The 13782-nt window shown below is 37.4% G+C and overlaps 1 long non-coding RNA gene across 3 annotated transcripts in view; it reads right to left on the reverse strand.

Moving 5' to 3' along the window:
• Nucleotides 1-2885: 2885 nt before the first annotated feature.
• LOC144311424 (uncharacterized) overlaps nt 2886-13782 on the reverse strand; it is a 50439-nt gene continuing 39542 nt past the window's right edge. For 2 of the 3 annotated variants that reach the window (XR_013377009.1, XR_013376991.1), the window contains 2 exons: nt 9060-9151; nt 2886-3169 (listed from right to left, as the gene is read on the reverse strand). This is a non-coding gene — a long non-coding RNA (uncharacterized LOC144311424). Of the gene's footprint in view, nt 3170-9059; nt 9152-12685; nt 12855-13782 lie in introns of all 3 variants that reach the window. The other variant, XR_013377002.1, reaches the window with a different exon arrangement.

Raw genomic sequence — 13782 nt, forward strand, 5'->3', positions numbered from 1 at the left:
GGTATTCTTTTCCATGAAGATGAGATAGTAACACATGTTGTTAAAGAAATTGAAATGAGTTTGGGAGATGAGTTATGTGTCTTCCTTGTGGGCACTTAAGGGAAGGGAAGATGGTTCCCATTGAAACATACTCCTTTGCATATTACTATCAAACCTGTCAGGTCACATTGCGAAGTGCTTAATAACTTCCTCATGTTTTCAATCCTGTTACCAAGTTTGAGTATCTCTTTCAATATGAACAGATTCAAATTTCCTGATGGGTGAGTTCACTTACATGAAATTGGCTGCTTCGTAAGACTGGAATTCATAGACTTGCTTTTGACCTCAAATGGTAAGTCCTCAGAGACATTTTACCATACTTCAAAGTTCAAGAAAATGGATGAAAGTAGTAGAATCATTAACGCCATATATAATCCAGAATTTGGTACATGGTATTTTGAGGCACATTACTACTTGACTTGATTTGTATAGGTTAACATTAAGATCAGTGAGCAACTGAATTCAAATAATGCATGTGCATATATAGGTGTGTATATGTGTTTTCCTGGAGATCGTGACAAAAAGTAGATATTGAAGAAGATGATGGGAAGTAAAGATTGAATGTTTAATATTAATAATATGTGCTGGTAAAAAAACAAAAACAAAAACAAAAAAATAGAAATAATATGTGCTGGTTACGGGTTGTCTATTGTATGCCAGATACTTTATTTCTGCTATCTCATTTAACCCTAAACAGGCTTCTCATTTTTTAGCTGAATAAACAGAGAAAAGCTAAGACTCGGAGAAATTAAACGAGGTCTAGACTCTAAAACATCTAGTTAATAATTGACAGAGCTAGTATTTGAATGTTGGTCTGACACAATAGCCAATACACTTTCAAATATGCCATCAAGGGACACCTGGATGGTTCAGCGGTTGAGCATCTGCCTTTGGCTCAGGGTGTGATCCTAGGGTCCCGGGATCAAGTCCCACATTGGCTCCCTGTATGAAGCCTGCACCTCCCTCTGCCTCTCTCTCTCTGTGTCTCTCATGAATAAATAAATAAAATCTTCAAAAACAAAAACAAATATGCCATCAATCCTGGCATTGTAAGCTCCTTCAGGCCAAGACAATTCCCACGAAAGAGAACTCAGACCTGGCCCATTGGCCATGGTTGCTTAAGGATATAGACTTTTGGTCAGACAATGTTAAAGGTAATTCACTCTGTAAGGCTCGGTGACAGGCAAACTGACAAGCGGGTGGAGGAGTAGGAGACTAAGTAGGCTAGAATTAAATACAACTTGAGTCATTATTGTTATGGCATAACTCTTGGAATCTCTAACCTCCTTAAAATAGTATCCTATCCTCCCTTAGAAAGAAGCTCCACACCTGCATTGCTCTGAGTTCTAAGGCTTTCCCAGGGAGTCCATAGGTAAAAACAGGTCCCTCTCTCATCTGAATCCCACCTTTCTAATGGGAACATACTCCTGCTCAATAGATTCTGAGGATGTGAAAAGCCCAGCAACAGCAGGACAGTTGACTCAATTTTTCAAACTCTATTTAAAATAACCTTCATCTGTGCCTTAACCTTGACACTGGAGGTAATAAGTAGCTGCAGATCCTCTACAGGGGACAACTACTCTCTACTATCCAAGAAGCCAGGATGAGCTCCCATATCAGAAGGCCGACTTTTCTATAGCATTCCTTAGAGTTTAGAGAACCAATTAATTACCGTCCTCTTTCTACTAGGTTTGTAACAAACTGAGAAACATACACAGGATTCAAATGAAGGAGAAGAAGGTTTGCTTTATTGCTGGTGGAGCTGGGCTGGGAACAATATTTGGATCCTTTGCCAAAGAGGCTTACAGCATCCCCAAGGACACTGACTTTACAGACCAGGCTGTGATAGGCACTGCTATACATTTTCTGCCCTACCAGCAGAAACTTCCCAGGAACTTCGACAGATGGAGGACACTCCCCCCTCTTGGCAGGGCACCTACAAGGGGAGAGGGCAAAAGAGGCGGCCACCTGCAACAAGTGGCCTCTGCCCCCATATCTCGATAGGATGATCATGGGTGATAACTGTCAGATTCTGACTACACCAATTAGATAAATCCCCCTTCCTTCCATGGGTGGAGTAAGTAGTGGAGAAAAAAAGGCCAAAGTTTAGTGCCTTGGTACTCAAAGTATATCTACAGGCTAGCATGATAATCTGAAAGCATCTTGGAAATACCCCCTCCTCCCTAAATTGGAATCTGTGCTTTAACAAAGTCCCTGGGCAATTTGTATGCACATGACAGATTGAGAAGTAGTGCTTAACAGAAGTGCTATCACAGAAGTCCAAGGACAGGGCAAAAGAATTTCTCAGAGAACCTTAAGTGAGTGAGGTGGCCAGGGGGCCAAAGCCATCTTCAATATTTTATAGTGAAGTTTCACTTGATGCAGGTAACATAGAATTTTAGCAAATACTTGGAATTTTAAACTAGAGCTATAGTTTCAATTGTCTCAGACTAAATGAATTAAGTAAATTCTCAGCCTGCTTTTAGTGAGCCTTTGTTGAGGCAGAGACAGAGAAGAAGTCAACAGAATATAATGAATGCATTTTTTTATTTAAAAGTTCTCAGTTTCAAATATTTCAAAAACTGAGACTCACCATCAAATGGAAGCATCTAAATCACAATTCCTGCTTAGTGTCCATCACACGGAGAGCTCTTGTGGCCAATTTCTGGCTTTAATGAATCAATACCATGTGATCTTTATTTTATAGGCAGCTTATAGTTGGAAATTCACGTTGAAAATTCTCTTGATAGTGGGGCACCTGAGTGGCTCAATCAGTTAAGCATCCAACTCTTGATTTCAACTCTTGATTTCAGCTCAGGTCATAATCTCACGGCTGTGAGATGTTTATGGGTCTCTCCCTCAGAAGCCAACAGAAAATTATTACCAGCAAGAGGCTCATCACATGTCCATGACCTACTCCATTTGAAACATTTCAGTCTTGAGTTGCCAGGGTTGTTTTTATAGCTGCTTTCAAGGCTAAGCAGAAGACACCTTGCTTTGCCAACATCATACTCTACTGTCTTTCCTACAGTCTATATTTGTTGGGAGCCATTGATACATCTTCATAACTATCGATGGTGGTCAGTCAGGGTGATAGACAGGAGGATCAAGTCTTCTGGCCTGGTGCTGCCTATTAAAGAGAACGAGATCAGAAAGAGTGTTTAGTTGATAAGAAAGGAAATCTCTAACTCTTGCTTTCCAGAACTGAACTGGTATAAACTGACACGTTCAAAAGAAGCTGTTTGGTTTACTTAACATTCCTCTTGGTTCTCTGTTAAGTGTTCAAAACATTCTGATATTGCTTATGGCCCTTTCCCACGCAGTCTAATGAAAACTAGTCAATAGCAAGGTGCCAAATATCCTATGATATATAACTTTTTTTGGTGATAGTATATATTTACACAAAACTCGTCAGTATATTACCGCAAGGCAGTTTCACAGTAAACTATTTTAGAAGCACACTGGAGAATGCAGATGAATGTGTAATTTTGATATATTAAATGCTTTTTCTTCTTAAAATGAAAAAATGTCAAAGGTCCAGTTTATGTGGGGAGAAGAATCCTTTTCCTTTTTTTTTTTTTTTTTTTTTTTGAAGAATCCTTTTCCACATGTGCTAGTCTCTCTGTGGGACTTTTTCTTTGTTCTGAGACAAATTTCACCTTTGAAGCTATATCAGCATAGCACAAAGAAAATTCTGTATTTACTCACCAATTATCTGATTTATTAGATCAATACAGTCTGTTTGGATAACACAGTGCCCAAAGAGCCTTTTGAATGGTGATTTGAATCAGTTACTCAGGAAACTAAAGGAATGCTGTGAACTTCAGTAGGTGGAGTGTGGCACTAAACTATTTGTATTAGTTGTCTGAATTTTTCTGGGAAATGTATTCTTTTCCATTTCATCTCACATTGTATAAAAGAAGTTAGGTCACCTGAGCCACACTTTTTTAAAGTTTAAAATGGTTGCTTACAATACTGAGATAATTTTATATGGAGAGAAAACTATTTTTAGCAGTAATAACCAAGCAGCTAATGGTCTATCTTCAAATATTTTGAGATAATGCATTTCATTCCCCTTTGAGTAGCTACTTCACTGAAGCTGTTATGTAGTTTACTGCCATTTCTTGTTGGTCTTTGTAAGCAAACATTGTTATTATGCTTTCATTTAACTGTACATTTGATTTAAAAAATACCCTCCAAATAAAAAGCTATTCTTGTAGTCAAGTACATTTATGATATAACAAACTATTATTAGTGATGTCAGAGGAATAATGCAGAATTTATGTTTGATCAGAATTTTATTATAGCTTACTAAGTGGTCTATGTCCATTTTCTTATTTGCTTTCCATAATACTTCTGTGAGATAAGCAAGTCGGGTAATACTATTTCTGCTTTTTTTTTTTTACTGTTTGAGAAACAAGCTCAGAGAGGTAACAGAATCAGCTCAAAGTCGTACAGTTAATGATGAATTTGGACACAAACCCAGGTCTTCTGGCTCCTTGTCCAAGTCTATGGGGTTGTGACAAAGGCCCAGGAAGATATTTCTCACACAATGACCTAGAGAAATTAAAACATTCTAGGGAAAACATTCCCTAGTTCTGCTCTGGAAAATTTCTAACCAGATTACCATGGAATCTTCTTTAAGACAAAGTAGATGTGTCAAAAAAAGGAAATTTAGTAAAAACATTCTTATGTAACGTTTTAACATATACACAAGATAAGATTCACTATAACTTAGAAAATAATATATTGGATTTATGCAACCTTTTATATTTCACAAAGTAATTATAGATATGCTACCACATTTAATGTTTATGATAATTCTATTGTTTGATGAGCAGATGGAAAAACTGAGTCTCGGCCTGTTTAAGTTATTTGCCCAAGGTTTCCAGGTGGCAGAAGGAGGGCCAGAACATTGGTACTCTAATTTCAAGGATGATGGTCTTTTCATTGTTCCATAACTTGTTGTCACAATATATAAGGGGAGGCCTAAAGAATTAATTAGGATTATGGTCCAGTTCTGTGATTTTACTTATCTCCTCTACTCAAACCTTTCTTGTGCCACTAGGCAACAATCAAACACCATGTAACAAATTTGATGGCATGAAAAAGTTCAGCAAGGGAAGATAACTCTGTAGGTAGCACTCCAAAGGGAGTGAGTTACTAACCATATTTTTAGTTCTTTGCTCTGAATTGTCATGTCTTTTAGTCAAAGAAATTCTTCCTTGAATCATAGCATGATAGACATTTTGCTATACTGTTTTTGGAGACTGCCCAAATCTCACACTCAGTTGATAAGAGGGATTCAGAATCCTAGAAATGTCTTAAGAATTAATTTTCTCTGACAATCCCATTAAAAATGCCTGATTTGGGGAGCACCTGGGTGGCTCAGTCAGTTAGGTGACCAACTCTTGATTTCATCTCAGGTCATAACCTCAGGGTCATGGGATTGAGCCCCACCTTGGGCTCTATGCTCAGCGGGGAGTCTGCTTGATGATTGTTTCCCTCTGCCCCTCCCCTTGCTCATGCACAGTCTCTCTCTCTTTTTCCTCTATCTCTCAAATAAATAAATCTTTTTAAAAATGGCTGATTTTGGGAAAAAAATGATCCTTGAGAAAGATTATCATATCCTATGTTCAAGCTTCATTTCTTCATTTATTTTTCTTTAGTTCTGAAATAAGGTCTGTGACAACTTACAGCTGATAACAGTCTAAAAGTGACTGAAGAAAATAATGAATTCAAAATAACTTGTATAGTCCTCCAAAATAATGCTGACTTAGGCCATAAGGAGAAAAATACTTCTATCTCAAGATAAAGAAAGGGAAGTTTTCAGACATTATCTCATCCATAAATAAGGATTCGAGGCAAACAAGACATAATCAAAGAATGCAAAAAAGAATGTTTCAAATGTCTTTTCCAGCTTGTTTTCCAAGTAGCTTCGGCAGGCAGAAAGAACATCTACTATACAGACGATAAACTTGTTAATCAGGTTCCTGCAATAAAGCTTATCTGTATATTACTCATTCAGAAAGTTCTAATGTAATAGCTCTACATGCCCAGTAATCTTAATTATCAATTTTACTGCTATGTTTTTAACTGTCAGTATACAATGGGGAAAAAAAGATTTTTTGAAAATTGTAACTTTCATGAGTTTTAAGGAATCAGTAAACTTGATGGAAATCTTGAATTTTATTATTAAATTTTCTCAAAGCATTTTTCCCTTTCTTAATGGTACTCATTAGCTTACAGCACTGTTAATATTTGTTTTTGTTTTATTTTTTAAAGATTTGTATTTATTTATTCATGAGAGACACACCGAAAGCAAGAGGCAGAGACACAGGCAAAGGGAGAAGCAGGCTCCATGCAGGGAGCCCGATGAGGGACTCAATCCGGGGACTCCAGGATCACGCCCTGGGCCGAAGGCAGGCACTTAACCACTGAGCCACCCAGGCTGTATTAGGTTCCCTCTCTCTCTCTCTCTCTCTGTGTGTGTGTGTCTCTATGAATAAATAAATAAAATCTTAAAAAAAAAAAAACAAAACAGGAAGGTACATTGTAATGCCTGGTCCAACTCCATGCCATGAAGAAAATACTTTCATCTGGATAGTGAGCTTGGTTTACCCAAAGTTGAAGTAAAAGCCAGCCTTAGCCAATGCTTGATGTTTTGTTGTTGTTGTTGTTTTAAGATTTTATTTATTTATTTATTTATTTATTTATTTATTTATTTATTTGAGAGAAACAGAGCACTAGAAGGGGAAGGGAAAGAGGCAAAGGGACAGACTCCCCACTGAGTGTGGAGACTGACACTGGGCTCTATCCCCAACCCTGACATCATGACCCAAGCCTAAAGCACACACTTAAGCAACTGAGCCATCCAGGTGCCCCAGTGCTTAGTTCTTTTCATCATCGTCTTCTTCCTCATGTTTATTCACTCCCTCATCCTCTTCCTCATCACCTCCAGCAACATCATCATTGCCATTTACTCAAAACATTGCTAACTCCAGGCACTGTGCTGCATCCCTTATACCCAATCTTCATGTCAACCTTTCTAGGGAACTGTTACTTTGAGAAATGAAACAAATGACCTGTGTAGTTAACTAGAAGGACACAGCTAGAATTGGAAAGAAGCCCATCGAAGTGCCCGGCCCTTCCCACTGGTTCTTAGTGGAGCCATGCTGCTCTCCCTCTCAGTTCAGCTGCAGGACAGTCCACATGCAGGGCTTCCATGAGCACATCAGGCCAGCAAGCCCCACACCCCAGCATTCCCATGACCGTGGCCCTGTGACTTGCTTCTGCGTCTGCTGGGGCAGCATGAGAGCAGTCTGGGAAGAGAGGAGCATGTCCTCAGAGAAGGTCATCTTTAATCCTTCAATGGTTGCTCTGTGCCTCTCTGATGCAAAGACTGATTTTGCTTGAGCTCTTATTTTCCCTCTGACTCTTTCTTCCTCTTACTTTTAAGAAGAAAATTTAATTTTGCAGATCAGATGCTGTAATTTAATAGGAATCTAAGAGGTAACTGCAGATGGTCAGAAGGTGCCAGGAGTGGTTTCTACTGGCTCCTTTCCCTCCAATCCTGTAGCAAACATTGCCACCTGTTATCAGGGAGCAGTTCAATCGCAAATTCCATGATTGGAATTAAATTGCTTTAGCTTTACTACAATTACTTCTTTTGTTGGGAAAAGTATATTCAAGTCATATAGTTTATTGGATTTTTACCGATCTCTTCTACACTTAGGTACTTTTGTATAATGTATGCTACATGGGAGGTAAGCATTAGAAGGAAAATGTGCTGGTTTTTTTTAGTCCGGATCTTAACACTGAAATTATTAGCAATTTTTCTTTATGAAAAGTCTGTAACATTCCATTAAATATAATCCAAAAAAAGAAATAATGAAACGCTGTAAGTTTCCTGGTCAAGTCACATATCCATTTTCAGGTATATTGACTAGAATTAGAAATCACATTCTAAATATTTACCATGGGCAAGGTTATTCAATGCTAATGAGTATCTCTATAGCCCAAGAACATACCAACCAGGTTTGTCTGCTGTGAAAAACAACTTCTACATTTAGTATCCTGGCACTTTTTCCAAAAGGAAGATATTTAAACTTTATAAATGTGGGATACCGATTTCAATTCTTACTTCTTCCCATTTTGTTTTTTCTGATTGTTACATGAGAGTTGTACATAGACTACTATATCTCTCAAGAAAGTTGTTCTCAGGGAGGTGATGGGGATATTCAATCTGATGGCTCTTAGACATTTTAATCAAACTGTTTTTGTAATACTATTCTATTGAAATTTTGAAGCCAATGAGCTGTGAACTTTAATTCCCTTAAAGATATGAGCCAAAATAACACACTAGTGATTTCCAAATCAGTGATGGTTTCATTAATATGTAGTAGCATCACTGGGTCATCGATATTTTAAAGAATTCTGGCAATAAATTTCACAGTTTAATCTCTAAACTAAAGAAAAATGGTTACTTTTGTTAGAACTACCAGTCAGATCCGAATGGTAAAATATTAGGAAATTTAAAAAGTAAAGAGTATTTGTTGTAGAAATAACCAAAGAGTAATAATAAAGGTGATAATACTGCTAATAAATATGCAAAAGTGAAGTAAAATGGTCAGTGTTTTATTTTACGAGAAATCTAATTGAAGAATGCAACAAAGTAGGTCTTTTCATTAATAATATTATATTTTCTTTCTTCTAAAATCCATTTATACAAACATTTGTCAAATACTTGCAACATGTCAGATCAGGTGCTGGAAATAAACAGGAAAAAACACAGCATGCATGTCAGAATTTTTCTACAATTATTTTGATTGTACCATACTTCCGTTTGGGGAAAAAGGAGATACTTTTTAAAAAATCAGAACAACTAAAAATAATCTTAATTAGTTATCAAGTAAGTTTCTGGATTATTTCCATTGTTCCATATTATTCAAGATACCTAAAATATAGGATACACTGATGCAAATGAATTGTAGCCATCATCTCTCCTTTGACATACTCACTCTGGATTCCAAACCGTTCCATAAGCTTCGGACTGGTTGAGGCAGGTAACAGTCTTGTACACCAACCTTCCTGGGGTAGGCATCTCAGTACCCTTAAGAAGAAGCGGGGTACTGCCCTCACCAAGATTAACCCAATATGAAGCCTCCCCCCAAATAGGAAAAGTGCTTCATTTTCTAGACAACAAAAAAACACAACAAATGAAAACCTCATCTTCTCACTTTTGGCTACCTGATATTCTCATAAGCTTTTATGTCCAAACCATTCCTTCAAAAATAATAAGTAACTAATAAATATTTCTAATGAATATAATGCAACTCAGCCTCAGTACCTTTGCATGATATAAAATCAGTTGCAAAATCAGTGTACAAAAATCCGTTGCATTTCTATATACTAATATTGAGATATCTGAAAGAGAAATAAAGAAAACAACCCCATTCATAGTAACATCAAATATAACAAAAGACTTAGAAATAAGTTTAATCAAGGAGTTGAAATATCTATATACTGAAAACTATAAGACATTGAGGAAAGAAATGGAAAAAATATATAAATAAATTAAAACATAGCACATGTTCATGGATTTGAAGAATTAATGATGTTAAAATGTCCATACTATCTAAAGCCATCTACAGATTCAATGCAATCCCTACCAAAATTCCAATGGTATTTTTTATAAAAATAGAAAAAAATTCTGAAATTTGTATGGAACCGCAAAAGACTCCAAACAGTCAAAGCAATCCTGAGGAAAAGAACAAAGTTAGATTTAATCACATATTCTAATTTCAGACAATACCACAAAGCTATAATAATCAAAACAGTATGGTATTGGCATAAAAAAACACACATAGACCAAGGAATAGGATTAAAAATCCAGAAATAAACCATGCATATGGTCAACTAATATTGGACAAGTGAGCCAAGAATAGTCAATGTGGAAAAGATGGTCTCTTTAAATAATTGGTGTTCATAAAACTGGATAACCACTTGCAAAAGAATGAAACTGGAGCCCTATCTTATACCACTCACAAAAATTAACTTGAAATGAATTAAAGACTTAAATATGAGTCCTGAAATCCTAAAACTCCTAGAAAAAGACATAAGGAAAACTCTCCTTGACATTGGTCTTGGCAGTGATTTTTTTGATATGACACCAAAATCACAAGCAACAAAAGCAAAATGAAATAATTAAGTGGGACTACATCAAACTAAAAAGCTTCTACACAGTAAAAGAAACAATCAACAATGAAAAGGCAACCTACAGAATGGGAGAAAATATTGTAAATCATAAATCTGATGAGCAGTTTATATCCAAAATATATTTAAAAACTCATAAATTCAAGAGCAAATAAATGAATAGTCTGATTAAAAAATAAGCAAAAGACTGGAATAGATATTTTTCCAAAGAAAATATATAAATGGCCCTCAGCTAAATGCAAAGGTGATCAATATCACTAATCATCAGGAAAATGCAAATTAAAATCACAATGAAATATCACCTGACACCAGTTAGGATAGCTATTCTCTCTCTCTCTCTCTCTCCCTCTCTCTTTCTCTCTAAGATTTTATTTATTTATTCATGAGAGACACAGAGAGAGGCAGAGACATAGGCAGAGGGAGAAGCAGGCCCCATGCAGGGTGCCCGATGTGGGACTCGATTCCGGGACTCCAGGAACATGCCCTGGTCCGAAGGCAGGCGCTAAACCGCTGAGCCACTCAGGTGTTACAGGATAGCTATTCTCAAAAAAAGATGAGACAAGTGCTGGTGAAAAGGTGGAGAAAAGGGAAACTTTGTGCACTCTTGGTGAATATAAATTGGTGCAGCACCAATGTGTGTGACATTTTCTTTATCCATTCATCTGTTGAAAGACATTTAGATTGTTTCCATGCCTTGGTTATTGTAAATAATGTTTTAATAAACATGTAAGTGCAGATATCTTTTCAAAATGATGATTTCATTTCTTTTGGCTATATACCCAAAAGTGAGATTATAGGATAATATGATAGTTCTATGTTTAATCTTTTTTTAAGATCTTATTTTTTTATTCATGAGAGACACAGAGAGAGAGGCAGAGACATAGGCAGAAGGAGAAGCAGGATTCCTGCAAGGAGCCTGATATGGAACTTGATGCCGGACCCTGGGATCACGCCCTGAGCTGAGGCAGGCACTCAACCGCTAAGCCACCCAGGCATCCCATCTATGTTTAATTTTTTGAGGGACCTCCATACTGTCTTCCACAGAGACACACATACACACATGGACACACACACACTGGAATATTATCCAGCCATTAAAAAGAAACTCTGCTATTTGGATAACATGGGTGAACTTTGAGAACATTATGCTAAGTGAAAGAAGTCAAAGACAAATACTGTATGCTGCCACTTATATATGGAATCTACAAAACTGAATTCATAGAAACAGGGAGTAGATTGATGGTTGCCAGGGGTGGGCGTCAGCGAGAAATGAATGAAAGCGGTCAAAGGGTACCAACTTTCAGTTGTAGGACAAGTAAGTTCTGGGGATCTAATCTACAGCATGGTGACTATACTTCATAAGAGGTTAAATCTTTAAAGCTCTCACCACACATACAAAAAGGTAACTATGCAAGATGATGGATGAGTTAACTTTATTGTGTAGCTATATATATATATATAGAGAGAGAGAGAGAGAGAATGTATATATACTACATATATGTACTATATATATACATATATATAGCAAAATAATATAGCAAATATATATATAGCAAAATATATATATCAAATATATATATATCAAATATATATATTAAATCATCCCATTGTACACCTTAAACTTACATAATATTGTATGTCAATTATAACTCAATAAAACTGGAGAAAAACAAAAAAAGAAGAGCCCAGGTAATAGACTAAGCTTTCAATTCAGTGGAAACACTATTGTGTTTCCTGATGGACACGTGTGTCTCTTGGGATCTGAAATCTCTAAATCAGTTGAGCCCAGAGTTACAGAGATTAAATGAAAGATTTTTGTAGGAGGTATGTCATTAAGACTTTTATGTAAGGAACCGCTTCAACTTACATCCCTGGTACACACACCTGTGCCTTCTGTTTCTAGAAGAATAGCACCATGTACTATTTGTTGACTCATAGTATATGCTGCATCAAGCAGGACAAACACTAACTAGGCAAGACAATATCTTCCATCTAGTGTTTTAGGTTTTCAGCAAGCTTTTTGATTGCTCTCTGAGGCCAAGTACCTTCGAGAGAGGGATTCATAAGAACTATGAACCTGGATCCCTGGGTGGCGCAGCGGTTTGGCGCCTGCCTTTGGCCCAGGGCGCGATCCTGGAGACCCGGGATCGAATCCCACGTCGGGCTCCTGGTGCATGGAGCCTGCTTCTCCCTCTGCCTGTGTCTCTGCCTCTCTCTCTCTCTCTCTGTGACTATCATAAATAAATAAACATTAAAAAAAAAAAAAAAAAGAACTATGAACCTGAAGCAGACTTAAACATTTTTCTATGTAGTGAGTTCCTGAATCAGAAGCAAAGAATATAGGACACCAAGAATATATAGAAAGCATTTGGTAAATACGTGGTAGAACTCTAAAAGGCCAAGAAGGCAAATCTAAATCCAGAATAATTACCTATAGAAGTGAGGATAAGGGATCCCTGGGTGGCGCAGCGGTTTAGCGCCTGTCTTTGGCCCAGGGCGCGATCCTGGAGACCCGGGATCGAATCCCACGTCGGGCTCCTGGTGCATGGAGCCTGCTTCTCCCTCTGCCTGTGTCTCTGCCTCTCTCTCTCTGTGTGTGACTATCATAAATAAATTAAAAAAAAAAAGAAGTGAGGATAAATTGAAGGAGGCTTCATTATGGCTGGTTAAGGAATGGAAAGAAAACAAAAAATTGATGGGCTAAGGGACACACAAAGCTGCCAAGCTGACCCTACTGCAAGGAAGTAAGCTTATCATTCATATCCTCGTTCAAGAAATTTGGCAACCTATGGATGCCAGTACTATTTCCCAAGGGGCCCTAGGCCTGGCAGTTGGGCTGCAAGAAGAGAGTCTCTTGCCAAAAGCACATTCAGAAATCAAGCAGGAAGAAACATAGGAATCCCAGGGACTGTCCCATTTGTGAAGAACCCCAGAAGATAGCTGAGTATTTAGGGAACAGGGTCATACCCTCAGAAAAAAAGGCTAGACCCTAACAAGAGCTCAGGAGCTCAGAGCCAGAATTAACTATGTACTCTGAAGAAATTTACCCCAATCTATTCAGTAAGTGACCTCTAGTGACAAGACTTTTCCAGACCACACCTGTTGGTGAGGCCAGGGCTACCAAGGCAGAGCAGAGCTTGATAAAGAAAGGACTAACACCATTTTATTTATGGTTCATTTGAGCTTATTAAATACTCCCCCATTGTGTCTTCCATTTCTTCTTACTCTGCTCCACAGCATTTTCTGTAAGAGTACCCCACCACCCTGTGCTCAGGAATGGTTAAGACCCTTGATATTAGCTTTCCAGCCTTGGTCATCTTTGCATGCTCAGAAGAGCTTAACAATGTATCTTGTCCATAAACTCATTCAACTATTTATTGAACTGCATTCTTTTTATGGTAGTAAGACAAAGTAACAAGGATTTACTTTCTAGAGCCACATGCAATTGCTTTGATATAAAGAACCATTGTAAAGGTTGACCATTTGACATAAATAAAACCGTTTGGACTCACTTGGAGAGCACTTTAT

Source organism: Canis aureus, chromosome 1 (assembly GCF_053574225.1).
Source record: "Canis aureus isolate CA01 chromosome 1, VMU_Caureus_v.1.0, whole genome shotgun sequence".
NCBI classification, from domain to species: Eukaryota; Metazoa; Chordata; class Mammalia; order Carnivora; family Canidae; genus Canis; species Canis aureus.